We start from the raw sequence: 19,228 nt of genomic DNA, 5'->3' as shown, positions 1-19,228 counted from the left end.
AACTTTGCAACTACTTTGTAACTTTTTCAACTGACTCAACTCAACTCAACTCAAATTAGAGTATAAGCAGACTGACTGTTTAATATCTAATAACACTTTATTGTGATGTTCCCACAACAAACAATAGGTAACTTTGCAACTAAATGTTAACTTATTTTACTAACGCTAACCCCCTATTCTACTAACCCTAACAGTCTACTACTACTCAACTAATATTCTAATGAAAGTTTGTAGAAATGTAACATTACTTATAATCAAGAGACCATCAAAATAAAATGAAATCCATGTAGCAATGCTACAACTCCGCTTTAGGTTCGGGAATAATGAGTTTGTCCCACTGCCCAAGTCATCAGTGTAGTCTCTCTGCTGGAAAATCCAGCTAAGTGGTTGGTTTTATATGGTTTCAAGCTAGTCAAAGCAGGTGGTCCACGCTGGTTTAGGACGATTCAGCCGAGACAGTAGTCGGCAGTCGATCGTAGGGAGCATTGGTGCCAGCGGTTCTATGGTCTACTTAGGCTTATGGTGTTTGAGAAACACATCCCTGGTTTGAGCTAAATCTGGAACAATGTACAATTTGAATTATCCAGTAGAATTTAGGTGTTTCTTCAACTACAGACACATTTTTTCATTAGAAGAATACATCGGTTTACACTTAATAATAATAATAATAATAATTCATTACATTTATATAGCGCTTTTCTGGACACCCAAAGCACTTTACATAGAAGGGGAGAATCTCCTCAACCACCTGAATGATGCGACGGCAGCCATATTGCGCCAGAACGCCCACCATACACCAGCTTAAAAATGTACTTTAAAATACACTTGTTTAAAATGTACTTTAAATTTTAGAGGCACATCAATATTAAAATAAATTACTATGAGTGAAATAATACAATAACAACTATTTATTATGAGAACGTTAGTTTGGTTTTGCATTTTGCAGTATATAAATATATATATATATATATATATATATATATATATATATATATATATATATATATATATACACAGCTTCGGAGTCATTGGAATGGTTATATTACTTTTTTTTGGTGGTCTCGCACCCCCTTATCACATGTGAGCGGAAAAAACACCCTTGCAACTTTGGGCCGGCGGGCCGCGATGTAACGAATTGCTTTACAGCAAAAAAATCTGCTAAAATTCTGTCATTATTGCGCTGTTCCAACCCGGATGAAGACAACATTGTAAAGAATGTCCCGTCTGCTGTGATGTCGTTGATCTACTAGCCTCTGGTATCTGAGAGTCGCCAACAAGTTTTTCGACAGCGTTGTCAAATATCTATTCCGAATCTGTAGGGGGAGCTCTATAGAGAAACCTGCGAGAATACAGCGAAGAAATTCCGGAAACTGCATAGCCCTGCTTTAACTGACCCGATGGCAGCGTTTCAGAGCTCCGTACGCCAACAATGGAGCGGTTCAAAGTGTTTGACCTTGGACTCAAATATAAAGAAATGCGGTTAGTGCTTAGTTCAAGGACTTCAGTCAATTTGGTAATATATTAACATTTGTTAAAACACAAATTACACCAATTTCAAATTACAGTGACGTAGACAAGGCGCTACAACCCAATTTTCCTCAAAACATGCTTTAAAATATAAATTGACCTCTGTGAGCAGGCGGCAGAGAGACAAGTCCGAAAGGACCATCTGCCTTTTTTTTTTTTTATCCCAAATTTTTCCCACCATGTACATTTAGGGGCTCCGTACAAATGCAATTCATAATGGTGGAAATGGTTAAAAAAACTGACATAATTATCCTGTGATGAATTTACAGTATATCCACTTCTAGACATTGTTATTTTTTCTAAAAGTCCACATTACCAAAAGTCCACATAGCTGAAGAAATATCCACAGGTGAAAAAGTTCACCTGGACTACTCTGGATCCCTCAAGTCCCAACCTAGAGAAATAAGGGCTTGTGAAATTTTCCATGAACACATCGAAAGGTAAACTTCCCGGTTGTTCCCCGAAAGTTGCTCAGCTCATTAGCGAATCCGAAGCGCAGATAAGGTCGCAGTGCCATGCGCGTGACTGTTTGATCACATGACAGTTCCTCAACATTATCTTCATCATTATCTTCATGGTCTTGGCAACAAACCAGGCAGGGACAGACATAGGCAGCTCCCCGTTCTCTTTTATCATCCCTCTTTCAGCCAACCTCTGTAAAATTATGAACAGGAAATAATGAAGCCAGAATGCACACAACAGTCAAGTTCAGCGAATCTGAAAGGTGCTGGAGTTTCCCTTCACTTCCTCTTCCTTCATTTCCCAGTTTGCTGCATTGCCTTCATCTTGAGCTTTGATCACTGCCCCTTTTCTAGGAGACATCCTCTGTCTTTCTCTCCATCTCTCTCTCCCTTCCTCGGCTTTGATCAGTATCAGGCAGTCTTTCTCATCTCTGCCCTCATTCACTGGCTCACATCTCAGAGGCTTTTACAGTGAGAATCTTTGCTGCGTATGTTTACGTAATGCTGTATATGTTTTTTCGTGGCAGACACTTTCTTACCCAAACCTGTGAAAAAAAAAAAAATGTTTTCATTGGTTATTTCAATGAAACATCAATCATTATTTCGGCCGAAGTTGTCGGCTAGATTTATTTTGGATGTTTGTTTCGATTTTTTTTTTTTTTTAACTACATCCATTTTTTTTTCATATTCTGAAGAAACTACAAATATGATGTTGTGGGTGGTTGCAAGAGTGGTGTTATCCTGCGAATGTGGTCTTCAGCATGTTGCTTTGCATTCGAAAATGTGTAGATGAAAATTATAGTTTTATGCTGTGTCCTCGCATGTCGTATTTACAGTAATTACTAGATAATAACTCCTGCCGTTCTACACTGTTAGACATTTCAAAGGTTTTTTTACAGTAACTTACTGGCAAGTTAGTAAGTTACTGTAAGATTTACAGTACTATAACTGTATTTCAGTAAGTTACTGTAATTAAGATTTACATGTACAGTACTATAACCGTATTTCAGTGAGTTACTGTAATTAAGATTTACATGTACAGTACTATAACTGTATTTCAGTTTTACTGTAACTACATGGTACTGCAATTGCATAATACAGTGCAATTACTGTAAAAAAAACAGGTAATCAGTACACTACTGTAATTATTTTAATTGTACTAAATATAGATTTGATTTTATTATTTCGATATAGAATGAATTACTTTTATGAATTTTACTTTTAACGCAAGTACTACTGACATAAAACATTGCACATATAACACAAAATAAACAGTATGCCAATGCTGGGACAGTGGATCTTCACCATTCCTCTTGTGTTACGACTTGTGGTGCATTATGTTGTATCCTCTGGAAACTTTAGGGAACAGGAAGTGATTGGGAAAAATATAAGCAGCCAAAAACAACATATAAGCCCCTGCAACACCCATGTGCTGCTCCAAAATGCACGCCTACTTTGCTCACCACACTTTGTTACAGAGAGAAATGAAAAAGTTCCCTGAAAAAGTAGAAATTACACACTTTTAACTGTACAAATTACAGAAATGTCGAACAGTGTACTGAGCTGTTCAATGCTCGGACTCAGACTCATTGACTCATTTCACTCCCTTGTGAAAAAGGTTTACTTAGTGTAAATCAAATCGTACAAAAAAGAAGAAGAAAATACTTATTACAAAATAATATTAATAGATAATATTAATGAAACTGTAGGGGAAGGTTACTTTTAAAAGTAAAGCTTTACAATATTGCGTTACTCCCTAAAAAAGTAAATAATTGTGTTACTTAGTTACTTTGTATGAAAAGTAATGTGTTGCATGACTTTTGCATTACATTTTCTCAATTGGTCTGGACTTACTTGTTGATTTTAGTAACAAAAATGTTTTATTTTTTGCTAATGTAAAGGCTCTTTCACACCAAACGTGAAATGAATAAGCCTCAGGCTGAAGGAAATGCAAAAGTTCAGTAGAGGGCACAGCTCAAACAAACATGTCAGATGTGCGAGAAGAAAGTTCAACACTAACTTTAGCAATACAAAAAGATAAACACTAATGTGGTTCATCTAAAGTCATTATTCATACGGTGTAATCAAATAATAAAGTGAGATTAAGTACATAAAGTATATTTGTGTTATTTAACATATTTAATTATTGCAGTTTTGCGTAATTGAGTTTGCATTTCACAGTTTTTATTCATTATGAGGAATACTGAATCTGTTTGATGTGAGATGAATCACATTTAGTGTAGAACTACAATAACCATCATGTTCACACACAAAATCTGCTCCTCACTCACGATTTCAGCCGAGAAAAAGGTGAATTCTAAACGGTACCAGCTATGTTCAGGAGCGATTTTAGCAATTTAGGCTAACACCATCAGTCTTAGCTGCAGCAAATGCACTTCTGCAAGAGTTTATGCAGCAAACGTTGGCCATTTTCAGAAATAGCTGACCAGAGGCATTGCTATGTGGGTGCTGAGTAAACTTACTAGCCTTAAAGGGACAACATATCATCCTAAAGGTGATCATTAGCATTCGACTGGATTAGCATGCTAAATGCTAGATCCTAAAACTCTGTGCACATGCTGTACATTTATGATGATTGTAAAGCAAGTTTTTTTTGCAAACACTTGCAAGCAGGCACTAAAGTAAAGGCACCTCGGATCTGAGAAGGCGGTAGTCATAGAAACGGCAAGGAAAGAAGAGAGAAGGTAGGTAGACACTGAACAACGGTGACAGGTCATTTCTTTGCAGGTCTGACCCTTAGTAAACGACAGCTCCATTCTGTTGAGTAAAGACATTGTTCATGTGGAGAGAGGGACATTTTCAGGAGCTAACTCTCCGAGGAAGCCATTTCTCCTAATGCGCAACATCCTAAGAAGCTGTATTGGCTAAATTTGCTTGTAGCACATCTCTCTTGTTTTCTTTTTTGTCCATATCTGGAACTGTGTAGCGAGTTAAAACTGGTTTAATTCCAAACGATTTTGAAGTAACAACTGAAATAGTAGTTTCTTGTGAAACATACTCAAATATATTACATTATGTTATAACATTAAGTTTATATGATTACAACATTATATTATAACATAAAAAAAAACAATGTTTAATGTGCAACTAAGTTGTTCTATGTTACTATGTTCTTGTTTTCTAGTACAAATATCTAAACATTCCTAAATCAAGGATACATTTACTTGAGACGAAAAACAACTAAAGATATTTTTGCCTACAAAAAAAAAAAAAATTATAATAATCTGCCAGTGGGGTCAGAAAAAAATATTTTGTTTCTAATCTCATATTTCTTTTATTGTTTTAATCTTAAACTTATTTAATTTAGATATTTTTAGATTTAAGTGTTTTGCATCTCAAGTAAACATACAGTATCATGATTTTACCCACTGTTGCTGTTTTACGTTTGTTTGTTTGTTTGTTTGTTTGTTTGTTTGTTTGTTTGTTTGTTTGTTTTAATTATTATTTCATCGGAATGGTATGAAAGTTGGCAAAGGTTTTGGCATTTGGAGTGTGAACACAGAAAAAAAATTGACATGATTCGAAAAGGTTAGATGGTCCTGAAAAATATAGTCCCACTTGTATAATTTGCGTTACAAAATTATTGCATTGGAAATAAATAGGCAACTAATTTTATAGAGTGTTTAGTATATTTTATATAAACATATACTTTTTGTGCATTTTTCATAACAATAAATGTAACATTTTATAACTTTTTAAGTAAATTTTATTTATTTTTTTATTCACTTCAGCAAAAATCTAAGTGTCGTCTTTAAAAAGAGAACAAACTAAAGTCTGTGGACTAAAGCATTCAAGTTGGAAATTTTATTTTCAGGTATATCCTCAAAAAGTGAATAAATGGATTAAGTACTCAATAAATATAATTTAGTACCATAAAACATCTGTACTGGAAAACAAGACAAACTTGAAAAAATAAACTTTAAAAAATACTTAATTTTCCTCTGGTAATTTTTTTTTTTTTTAAATTCAGAGTTAGGTCCTTGCCTTCCTAAATGCCCTCAGACATAATTATTATAATAGTTAATATACTGTAAGTAATATTTAAAAATAATTATTTTGTGATCTCTCTCAAATTATAGTACTTTTTATCCTGTAACGTGGACTGTTAAGACAAATGACTAGAAAGGACATCAAACATCTAAATACGACTGAGAAAATCTGCCCACTAAACCAGTTCTCAGATCTTTTACTAATTACTAATTATCTCCTCTGCTTTTAACAACTTGTAATTAGCCATGGAAGACGTAATTAAGAGTTTAACTACAGGAGGCAGCTCTGTGGAAAGATCTGAAGAGAAAAAGGATTACATTCTAATCTCCGCAGAATTCTAAAACTTGAACTCTAAATTGTACGGCGAATTCTAAAACTTCAAAGTTCAACTGAACTTAAAATGCCTACAGTAGCATGTGACTAAAAGCGGGGGAAAGTCGTTTTTCTCTTTACTTTAATATGAAAGGTGCGAACTCTAATACAAATGGAAAGAAAAGAAAAGTTATAGTTTGCGGGAGAGAAAACTTACAAAACACAGTGAGCCATAAATGAGCTCTGAGTGTTGCAGGGCGGCTAACTAGCTGTCAGCTGAGAGGTGCTTTGTGGTTTGCTGTCCAAATCCAGACAGAAGTTGGAGAGAATGGAAAAGCTTAGCGAGTAGCCTTCATTATTTTCGGTTTACCTGAGCACCAGGGATTTAAAAGTAAACAGTGGAATACTTTGTTGACACCAATTAGTCTCAAAGCTTTCAAATGCCTGGAGTAAAAAAATGTTCAGTAAACAATGATCATTAGCACACCTGAATTCATATTTCAGGGTAATTGTAATCTTATAGAGTAAATATTCACTACATTATGTTATCTAAAACCAAGTGTGTGTGTGTGCTTGTCTCTCTCTCTCTCTCTCTCTACAATAGCCAGGAAGTAAAAAGTACAAAAGCAGTGCTAGTTATAGTACAGGATTTCAGTTAAAAACTAATACTCTAATGAGAGTTAGTCGACATGTAGGAGCAACGTTACTTCTAGTCAACCGAGTGTGTTAAAGGGACCATCTAAATAAAGGGAAACCAAATATAAAGTTATGAAACTTAACTTTGCCCTTACCCAAATATATTTGCTCTGGAACAAGTAATAGATTAATAAGACCAAAGATTGCCAGTTTGATATACCAAAAATTAATTATACATCATGTTTAAACACTATCTACATAAGAGCCAGCGGCAAATTCCCGAAGGACTGTCCGAGATGAAGCTGTTCTCCGCGGGAACATGAGCGCTGAGCGGCGGCTGACGGCCTGGAGCTCAATCTCCCAAAACGTTTAAACAAATGGTCAAATAGGCGCTATGTTTATAAATAAGTTGCATATTTGGGGTCTAAATTCTCGACTAAAAAAATCTGAAAACTACACAACAACAGTAGTATTTGTAAAATGATGGTGAGTTTGCTCGTCCGCCATTACACTCGCTGTGACGCGGAGTGATACAAACGGTGAACAAATGGTGAAACTGGGATAATATCACGTGGCTGGAAAAAGGCTCTCAGCCAATCAGAATCAAGAACTAGAATGAATATATATATAATATATATATATATATATATATATATATATATATATATATATATATATAATAGTATTAATCGTGATTAATATATACACAGTAGTCAACATTTGAAGTGGATCCAAAACCTTTCATCAAAGTTATACATGAATTTTGAACAATACCCGTTCTTGTCTAAGGACAACATTGATCAACTTTCTTGATCAACTTCAAATGTTGACTACTATATATAATAAATATAGGAAAGGTGAAAGCCTGCGTATTAACCTGTTGTTTCACATTGACCTCTATTCTTCCAGACTCTGGTTGTGTGTTAAGTCTGAGAATGGTGGCTCTTGACAGATTGCATCTATGTGTTTGCGTGCCATACCTGATTGCTTTGGCTTGAGTCTCAGTGGCTACGCCTTCCTGAAGCTGTCAGTCGAGCTTGATCTGTCAAGAGCGCTATCATAACCTGCCATTATTCACTCATCTGGCTCAGGTTATGACAGTATGGGTAATCACCAGACCCACTCAAATAACGACATTAAACATCAAGCGGGTTTCGGGTCTGTTAATACAAGACTATGACCGGTTGTGAACAGTCAGCCACAACAGGAAATGAACTCTCAAAAGCTGAGGTCATTGGCTCTGTTCACATTCTCGTGAGATATGATCATAAGTGGTTACCTGTTATTACCTTACCTATTTCAGGCAGCATTCTCATTAGCTACAGTGTTTCCTTCCAAAGTTGGACTATCGCATAAAACGTTTGCGAATAAACCACCGTTTCTATCCCATGTGTTCAAGAGAACAAAGTCAACACTTCCTGGAAAACTGGTGCAAAATATCTGTAATAAAAATGGAAGTTGCTGGAATCTGGGATTTTTCATACATCATAAATGACGCAAATGAAAGGCAAAAAATGCAGTTATGTTATCTTGTGTTTGGAGGTGGATGGTGTTTGGGTATGCAATCGTTTCTGGGATGGAATATTTCCAAATAACACTGCAAAAAATGCTTTACTTAATACATCCCATTATCTGCCAATGGGGTAAGAAAAATGATCTTGGTTCCCTTTGAATTGAAATTATTTTCTTAGCCCATTGGCAGATCATTTTGCTTGTTTTAAGCAAAAACCCAATTTTGCAATATTATCCAACCACATCCAAAGTCACATGACTTTTTTTGATGCGCATTGAGTAATTTATTCTGTAAAAGTGTTTTTCATTGTATGTGCATGTCTCTATATATCGGATTAAAAATGACCTGCCTCAATTTAGCGCATACATTTTTCATGCGCATTTTTTCAAATCTATGTGCATCTTGGCGTATCCATCCAGCGTTATATGATATACCAAAATTTACACAAAAAAAATGTAGATGGAAACATAGCTATTGGAATTTTAATCAAGGATGTGTATTAACTTTGAGTAAAATGCAATTTACTAGGGATTTATATATCAGTCTCATTACACTACTAGAGTATTTTTTTGTCACCAATCTCTCTCTCTCTCTCTCTCTCTCTCTCTCTCTCTCTCTCTCTCTCTCTCTCTCTCTCTATATATATATATATATATATATATATAATTGATATAAGATGGTCAATTTTGATGTACAGTAATTTATTCTAATGCTCATTTGCCCTATTTTTACATTTTGTTCACGTTTGCTGCCTGTCATAAGTAAATGTAATCGTTAACAAATATCAAAATAAATGTCCTTTTTTCATTATGTTAGTACATTTCAATGATTGAGATGAATTGACCATTCGAAGGGAGCTTGATTGACACGTGATCTGACCAATCATACTTCGCCATCCGCCATTTTGTCCGACAAAGCAGTCAGGAGAGTTAGAAGATTAACATGGGAGGATTTGAACTTGAGAAACGGAGTGTACTGACGCCTTTCCGCGGTTAAAACAACATTCCTTCTGATGTTCATTCATGTTTATTTGATGCTATAAATGAACTAGAAGGAAGAGATGATCGGTTCACGAGCAGCTTTAACTGAGGCGACACAGCGATCTGTCAGACACAAAGGTAGGATGAATGCATCTGTCTTTCCATTCTTCTTTGTATGCAGTATTTTTGCTGTCAACTTTCCTCTTTAGACTGTTTGATAGTGCCATTTTCTCTGCACACGACGTACTAGCGTACCTCCAGCACGCAAACAATAAAAAAATAGAATTTAGTAGTATGCGAGGATGCCAGGGAATAATTATGAGTGTAAAAGTAGGCCATGTCAAATGATTATTAAGTTAGGCTCCATTGTGTAAAAAGCTAATTACAATTATACACATTTATATTTTTCTCAATAAGGAAACATAGTTTGTTAAGAGCATGACTCAAACATGCCGTTTATGGGCTTATTCAAGTCCTCTTTTGTTTTTTGAGTTATTTTTATCCATTCCGCATCTCCCACATAGGTGTGTTTTTGCAAGGCGATCAGTGTTGCAAGTTGGTAAAGGAAAATACCTGCCAGGTTACGTGTCACCACTGCTTTATTCATTTATCCAGTGTAAAACCCGGACACCGCCACACAAATGTGGCTTTTTGTTAATGCCTGTCCTACTACAGGATTTAACACAGAGTAACGTCTCACTGCCAGTTACAAATGACACTGTAACAGTCTGTCACGGGCAATTCTAGTTGCATTTTTCATCTATTAAATTTTTAAATAATCCTTTGACTATGTTCTGGCACCATTTAGCCCGATTGGCCCGATGCCAAACTTACTTGCCGACCCCTGATCTACGCAATATAAACTATAATATATTAGTTGTTAGAACAACTTCTTGTGAAAACGTTCCAATCAAACAAAACGTCTCAAAAGCCAGTGATGTTCAGGATAATTTACATCAAATATCTTGATGGGCCATACTTGAATATTTGAATCAATTTCGGTCTGCCTCAGAACACAGTGAAACTGCGCAAGAACATTTTTGGTATATTTAAGAGCTCGACTGCATTTGTCTCCATTCACTTCACCTTTGGAAAAAAACCCAGCGTGAACAATCTGTGAAATGACTCTTTTTGTCTTCCACAAGAAAGAAAGTCATACAGGTTTGGAACTACTTGAGGGCGAGTAAAAGATGAAAGAACTTTAATTTCTATTCCTTTTCAGGTCATAAGCGCACTAAGTTGACGTCTACAGACTGTTTTCAGCGTGACTATCATTCTCCGTCACCTCACATCCTCAAAGGTCTTCACTGTAGTTCCATGAAATAAAATGACACACTTACTGTGTGATCAGATTTAGTCACAGGCATCCAGGTGTAGTTTATCAGTGACCAGGTTTCAGTTAATGGAGTCACTCAGCTGAGAGGTGAATCACCACAGAGCTGTTCTTCTGAAAACCAAACGACCAATGATTCATCCTACAATGGTCATTTGCTTTGTATTCCTGTTACAATGCAAATAACTTCCTGGACAGGCCGGCATTTCAAAGAACTAACCATTTCTATATGATACCGGATACAGCAAATCCATGATTCACCCATGCATCTTTCAATAAGTTACAATACAGTACAACGACATGTTTTTTTTTTTGCTCGGAAGTCTAGACCTTTCCGGTATGTGATTACTTTTGAACTTTTCCCAACCACATTTTTCCTCGTCTTTTCTGTTGTCAGTCTAACAGGAGAGACGGGTCTCGAGGGAGATGTATTGCTTTAGGCTGTACAACAGCAAATTTACTCATTCTTCCCTTCTCTCTCTCTCTCTCTCTCTGGCCATTCCTGTCTTTCTTTAACAGTTCCTTTCATCTCGTCACCTGTCTGTTTGACTGACACGCTTTCAAGTTTATTTCTGGTCTGGAGTGCGCAGTCACGCACATAAAGTCCCAGAGTTAATATTTGATCAGTTCGCTCACCTAACATGCTTGTAATTCTTTACTTATTACTTTGTCTGTCTCTATTATTATGCAAGCAGCTTTTGTCATCATCATAACAGCAATTGTATGAGTTTGGCGGCTATGACAGTAACATATTTAGCAAAGACACTAACATCCTAAAAATAGATTTGGGTTATATCTGTTTGAGGAGTATTCCATAAATGTTATGAGATTAAAGATTCACTAGACAACCGGATGAAACTGCCACATTCTTTCATTCTTAAAGGTGGAGTATGTCATTTCTGCGACACTATACTAGTGGAACTACAAACATAATGCATATTTGCATATTTGGCAAACACCGCATATTTGGCAAACAGGAATATCACAAACATCTCTTACAGGGACTTGTGAAGGCATGTCTCAACAGGTAAAACTAGGCTAATTTCAATAAAGAGTCAAACATATTAGGAATAGTTTTAGCTGTGTTGCTATGTGTCATAATGAGTAAGCAATTGAGTAGACTAACATCCTGTCTAGATAATGTATATCTGCACCAGAGGCATTTTGACATGACTCAGATAGCACATGTACATCTCCGAGATGTCTGCTAAAGAGCACTTAATCTGGAAAACATCTGTTGTGTACAAACATCTGATGCACGTAGTTTTACATACACTCTAAATCTTAAATATCTCAATGGCATTTTCTAAATGTCCATTGAACATGTGATAGGAAACTAAGTTATGGTCGATCGGATCACAAGTGGAACGCCACTAAATACAGGTGTAAACGGGGTCTAAAATATTTGAGCTTGTCCGCTTTTGACCACTTCCAGAGGTAGTTGGAAACACATTAGACCGGATTGGTTACATAGTGTAAACGCTCATGCGTTTAAACAGCACCTAAAGATCATCTAATCTCCGTCTACTGACCTAATGCATAAACATTATGGCAAGAGCGCTAGCCAGACGGTATTTAAACATTGTCGGAAGGAGACCCAAGTTTGGCTTGAAGATGAAAAACGTACCAAGCACAATGTTCTCTCTCCATTGCTGATTTCTAACACACACTCACAGCGTTCGGCTGGTCTTGCGGCTGTCAGAGCAGAAATGAAAGCTCATGTTCTCCGTACGTTTTTCTGAATGTTTTTCAGTCGCCTCCAGGCGTGTTCATATGTAAATTGCGTGAGCTTATTTTGTCCATTAGATCAAAAGATCTAAAAAAAACATATATTTACCTGCCCATAGACTCTCCCCTTGAAGAAATCAGGACAGAAGTGGTTGAACGTGGACTAAAGAGACGGATTAAAACACCAGGTGTAAAAGAGAATGTGTCTCCCTTTGTCTACTTGTGATCCGATCAACCAAAATGCATCTTAATACCAGGTGTAAACAGGTCCAAAAAGGCAAATTACAGATTTACATCTTGCAGATGTAAATGCAGACATCAAATAGATGTGTCCGTGATATACGTGTGCCATCATGGGACGTGCCACAACAGTTTGAGGCTGTTACACTGGACACATCAAAGTAAACAATATAAACTGAAATATTTGGCTTTCTGAACGGTGCATGATGATGTTTGTGAAGCGTCCATTGTAGCTCAAGACTGTAGCTAAGCAGGGCTGAGCCTGGTTAGTACTTGGATGGGAGACCTCCTGAGAAAACCAGGTTGCTGCTGGAAGAGGTGTTAGTGAGGCCAGCAGGAGGCGCTCACCCTGTGGTCTGTGTGGGCCCTAACGTCCCAGTATAGTGACGGGGACACTATACTGTCAAAGACCGCCGTCCTTCGGATGAGACGTTAAACCGAGGTCCTGACTCTCTGTGGTCATTAAAAATCCCAGGATGTCTTTCGAAAAAGAGTAGGGGTGTAACCCCGGCATCCTGGCCAAAATTTGCACCTTGGCCTCTGTCCATCATGGCCTCTTAATCATCCCCATGTCCTGATTGGCTTCATCACTATCTCCTCTCCTCTAGTAAGCTGGTGTGTGGTGGGCGTTCTGGCGCAATATGGCTGCCGTCGCATCATCCAGATGGATGCTGCACATTGGTGGTGGTTGAGGACATTCCCCATTCCATGTAAAGCGCTTTGAGTACCCAGAAAAGCGCTATATAAATGTAATGAATTATTATTATTGCATCTTAATACCTGGTTGCTTCATGATGTGTTTAATCTTTGAAGGTCTTAATGCAGTGAATTTTGGCTTGCATTCCTGTACCCAAAGCTGAATCTATTTTCCCATGTAACATGTCAGCCATGGTCCCACATCCTCCTAACACCCTCTGGCTCCGCCTGCTACAGTAGCCACGCCCACAAACTCTAGCTATTGGTTGAGCTGGAAAGAGATTGACGGATCTGAGAGGACCGCTCTCACTGTTTAGCTGGTGCCTGGAGTGCTCAATGTTTACACTTTTGGGGGAACACATAAACCCACGTTTAATAGTCTAATAATAGTCAAAGGATGATAAAGGTTAAGAGAATGTATTTTGACAAAAAAACATAGGAGTGTTTAAAGTCAGCATGCAACAGAAGATGTGATAGTCTTTTATTCTCTTTTATAATGTAAATGAAATTGCTTCTAAAACTATTTTTTTATTATTATTTTTTTATGTTAAATTATTTCTGTATGGAGTTTCTTACAGACTCTGTGAAACCAAATATATAAAAAGGGAAATATGTCCACAGGATTAAACATTTCAAGCAATTTCTATTGAAACATGGAAATCAGACATCTTGCCTGCATATCTTATCATGAGAAAACATCACACTGTGTGTGACATTTACTGTCCATACAGAAAGAAACAGAGAAGTGTGGGCTGATATTAATCTGAAACAGACGCAATGCAGTAATGCAGGTATATGTTTCATATCACCTTGAATCATATAAACAAGTCTGAGTTCTGGAGAAGATGTTCTGATGAAAGGAACCACGGGTGACGGTTCACCATCCTAGAACAGGCAGTTCACCTCCATAATCTACAGACATTCATCTCAAATGAAAACATCTCACTGCTGGACAACACCAGACTCATTTACAACTATCTCAGATAGCTTGGGCCTCTTTGTTTTTCCATATTGATTTTTTAAATTATTATTTAGATAAAGTTTGAGTTGAGATACAACTTCTATATCGCTATAATAAAATACAGAGATGCAGTACTCTTTCTGGAGTCTATAAAAACTGTTTTCACAAACACTCACCAAGCAGAGACAATATCAATACTTAAAATTATTCATCGCTTTTCACCATCCGATCAATTCCTTATGGATAAGGTTACATTAGATTACAGAAGTAAAATGGGTTGCAAACGTTTCATGCTGACTTTCAAGCCCCTGCAAGTGATAATTATCTTAACTATCTTAAAGTTCGAGGAACTCAAAAGTTCTTTTTGACATCAGCCTGCTTTTATATTTTCAAATATCTGGAAGCTGCCATATTATTATTATTATTGGTGCTGTGAGTGAATAATGTGCTTTGGTATTCCAATGGTTGAAACCTCTTCGTAGCACAACACATAAATTGTTCCGGCTCTAACTTGTGTAGAGTACTAGATAGCTATCTTTCACCGCATGAAAAGACGCAGTCATTCTCATGGCTGTATAGATGTACCTCTTTACAAGGTAACCTTTCTCTGAGTAGTGGAATGTGCAGACATTATGGGCGTAGTTTAGATTTCACAGTATAAATTGCTTTTCATCCTTGTTTAGGAGGAAAAGAGGACATAAATGCCAGGCTGCTTTTGCTCAGACCCCATCAAATGCTATACAAACATAAGTCAGATTACTTTCCCTCTCAAAAGGATGGATGGCTCGAGTGTTTTGCGCTAAGTGAACAACAAGGCATTTGGAATGGTGTCAGGGAAAGGACATGGTGTGATTAATACTTGATGTTGTTCTGGCACCATTTCTTCCTAAGAAGGCAACTCCAGCTGGTAATGTTATGGATGCAAAAGGGAGCATCGCTTTATTCGCCAGTAGGGACACATAAATTACTCTTGCAAGAGACGTTTTGATTTATTTTCCATTGAGGAAAGAAACTCTGTGCGACCTTTCACAAATTTGACCCATACATTATATTCCATCTTGAATGTATGAATTCGTTGAATTTTGGTTGTGATTGACGACATTCTTTTTCTTAAATAGTATATTAACATGAAATAAAAACACTATTGACTTGTAATACATGCTCCTGGAGTTATTGAGCTGAATTATGATATATATATATATATATATATATATATATATATATATATATATATATATATATATATATATATATATCTCATCATCATCATCATCATCAAGGCTTGGCTTCTCGAACAAAGATTTAGGAATGACATCCAAGTTTACTACAGGCACGCTGGTGGCAGACGAGGCCTATGCAGGACAGGCAGGTTCTGCCACAACGACTGCAGGTAAAGGTCTGGTCCAGGATGGGTGCTGAGGGGACACTGTTCTTCCTTCTTCTCCTTTTGTCCTTTTTACTGGCCCTGCAGGTATCTTCAAAGAAGGAGGTGGCCTGATGGACTGTGCGCCGCCAGGAGTCGCGATCAGCTGCTTGTGCAGCCCACCGACGCTGATCGATGCAGAAAGCAGTTAGGGACTTCTTCAGGGAGTCTTTGTACCGCTTTCGCGATGCCCCGATGTTGCGGTAGCCAGAGGACAGTTCCCCGTACAGCACAATCTTAGGTAGGCGGTGGTTCTCCATCCTGGAGACGTGCCCTGCCCAGCGAAGTTGTACCTTGAGGACCATGGCCTCGATGCAAGTAAGCCCTGCTTAGTAACTTCTGCTGACTCGAGGACTTCAGTGTTGGCAACGAAGTCACTCCAACGAATGTGATGGAAACGCTCGAGGAGTCTCAGGTGATGACGGTACGTGACTCAGGACTAATCGCCATACAGGTGAGTGGTCAGCACAACAGCATTGTATACACTGACCTTTGTATCTTTTTTGTGTCTTTTCTTTTTCAATCTTGGCGTCAGGCAAGATCACGCACCTCAAGTTGCTGAAATGGTGGACAACCTTCAGTTCTTTTTATTCAATGGAGATGCTTTGTGGATGGTACTCTTCTTGTGGTGCGGGCTGATGCAGAACTTCAGTCTTCTTCAAGCTGACTCCAAGGCTGAAGATCTGAGCAGTTTTTGCGAAACAGGACATGATTTGCTTGCATAGCCAGCTCCCGGATCAGTTGCTCCATGGTCTTTGTGTGGGCAAACGGCTCAGGTTAAACGCCTCTCGTTGGTTGCAGAGGAGCGGATAAACTATAACGATCAGTCTATAATCCCACCTACTTTGAAGCAGTACTAACTGCAGTGGAAAAGCAAACCAAGCTAAAGCGAACCGTGCCATGCCGAGTCGTACAACACAGTGGAAAAGCGAAGCGAGCTGAACCGTGCCGCGCCGAGCCGAACCGTACTGAGCCGTACCATGAAGTGGAAAAGCGCCATATGTTGCTGTCTGGGTACCTAACTAACTACTTTTGAGTTAGATTAACTTAACAGTACTTTAACTACTTTAAAATATGAGCAGCTTGTCTTTTAACAAACCACAGGCTCAAAACAGCTTCTCCAACACTGGTCTGAAAAGAAATATAAATATAAATAAAAAGAAAACGTAGAAAGACTTTTGAGAATTTATTCATCTTCAGATGTGTATTCAAATTCTGCGATTTGTGACAACGCTCTATAATGGATTGTACGAGATGTTTTCGACAGGTACAGGGAGGTGCGGTGCGCAGATGTACTTGTTGGCTTGAGTGACTAAACTTAAAACAGGGCCAAGCCAAACAGCTTTTAATAGGAATGAACCTTGTCTTTGGCAAAGCTTAAGAACTCCTCCCTGGAATGATAGGACACTCAATATCCCTCCTTATTTGGCTCTGAGAGGATTGGATGAGGTTATCAATTTTAAACAAGGAGATAAACTCAAAACATACCAGACACCTTCTGGTCAGGATCTGTCAAGTAGTTTTCCAACAACCTTTTTCATTAATGGACTTGTGTCTAGGAGGTTTCAGGGCAACTTGTTTAAGGACTGTGAAAAGAGGATAGAAAGACTACTTCCACACTCTTAAAAATAAAGGTTCTTTATTTGCATCTATGCTTCTATTAGAAACTTTAACATCCATGGAACCATTTCATTGCGGAAAAGTTTCTTTATAGTTCTTCAGATTTTAAAATGTTCTTTACACTTAGAAAAATAGCTCTTAACTGAAAGGTTCTTTGGAAAACCAAAATTGTTCTTCTATGGCATCGCTGCAAAACCTCCTTTTGGAACTTATATTTTTTAAGATTGAAGACCCCAAAAAACAAGGACCTAATTATACCCGTCTCTTATTTCTACCACCTGTGAACACATATATCAATCAGTCAGTCTGACAGCTGTGTCAGCGGGACTGAAGATGAATATGGCTTTTTGAAATGCTGTGGGTCATTACAGGGAAAAGATAAGGTGAGGAACGCACCTTTAGAGACTGACGTGCTCCTTAAGAGTGATTAATTGGCCGTGTCTGAGAAATGTACACAAAGAAAAAACAGCTGTTTTCATTTACACTTCTGAATCAGGAATGTATGCTTAATATGACAGCCATAGTCTCTATAGAACTCCAAAACACACACACACACCAAATGAGAACCTATTAAATAAAATAAAGCTATATCAAACACTGAAATTTAAGATTGCATTGCATGCTTTCTGAACAAACAATAAAAGTAAACATCTCTTGAATTCAAGGTTACCCCTATAATAAAAAGTGTGGAAATGCCCTGTTAATCTTGTAAGTAAATAAATAAATAGAAAAAACAAACTTACTTTCAGTTTTCGCATTTCAGTGGGGCAAAGATAAGGCCAGGCCGTCTGTTTTGGTTTTACACTTCCCTTATTATTTAATTAACTTAACACATTCAGTATTAAAACTTCTCATGAGAACTTCCAAAGACTGGAAAATCTACAAATATGCATGACAAATAAATACTAGTTTGTTGATGGTTCTGATGTACGCAATGGAATCTGTGCCAATTTGTTCAAAAAAATTATTTTAAAAAATGAATTCAAATAAAAACTCTTAATACACCTCCTCTATGATTAAGATTTTTCATCTTCCCCAAACCTTTTTTTATATATATCGGATTGCAAAATAAATCCAATTATAGAGTAATTAAATTGAATAAAAACCTTAAAGTTGTTTTACTCATTTTATCAAATAAATAATCAAGCAGTAAATTATTGTTATGGTATTGAATCATACAAATTTGTCCACCAAATGTAAGTAAGTGTGGTAACTAAAAGATAGGAAGCCATTTTATTATCATCAGACGACAAGAAAATCATAAAACAGGAAATTATATCAGAAAGACGACCAGTATGTCACGATCAGTAAGTTTCATAAAAATACCATATTTTCTATGACTTCAATGTTAGTTTAATAACATGTCGTAATATTTATGATTCAACAATAACAATAATGAAGGTTTGAAAAATATTACCATTCATGAATTAATTAATACATTTTGGAAAGTAGTATACAACCTCTAATGAATGCCATGTCGTAGTTTACAACTTTTGCTGAATTCAGAAATCCTTTATTCTATATAAAAACTGTTCCATTTGAGCTTTCAAACTTATCTTCTTCACAAAAACAGACCATCATTTTGTCCCAGCATGCAACATACACTCACACAAGACAGTGTCATCCATTCCTGTGTCATCCTGAGAAAAAAAATATTGACTTAGTGCCCGAATATAAGACAAAGACTGTGGTGAGAATTGATCTTATGTCATTGAGAGAGGAACAAGATTTAGTTGGGTACCATCTTTAGCATTTCGAGCACACTTACATCATTAACGCTGGAGGAA

At 37.1% G+C, this 19,228-nt stretch overlaps 1 long non-coding RNA gene across 1 annotated transcript in view; it reads right to left on the bottom strand.

The window, feature by feature from the left end:
- Positions 1-1,489: 1,489 nt before the first annotated feature.
- Positions 1,490-19,228, bottom strand: part of LOC306987642 — a 114,235-nt gene continuing 96,496 nt past the window's right edge. The window contains exon 3 of the long non-coding RNA XR_013795212.1: positions 1,490-2,533. This is a non-coding gene — a long non-coding RNA (uncharacterized lncRNA). The remainder of the gene's footprint in view (positions 2,534-19,228) is intronic.

Source organism: Phoxinus phoxinus (assembly GCF_949152265.1).
Source record: "Phoxinus phoxinus genome assembly, chromosome: 20".
Classification (NCBI taxonomy): domain Eukaryota; kingdom Metazoa; phylum Chordata; class Actinopteri; order Cypriniformes; family Leuciscidae; genus Phoxinus; species Phoxinus phoxinus.
The sequence above is the reverse complement of the archived record's forward strand: the minus strand, read 5'-3'. Positions and strand labels throughout refer to the sequence as shown.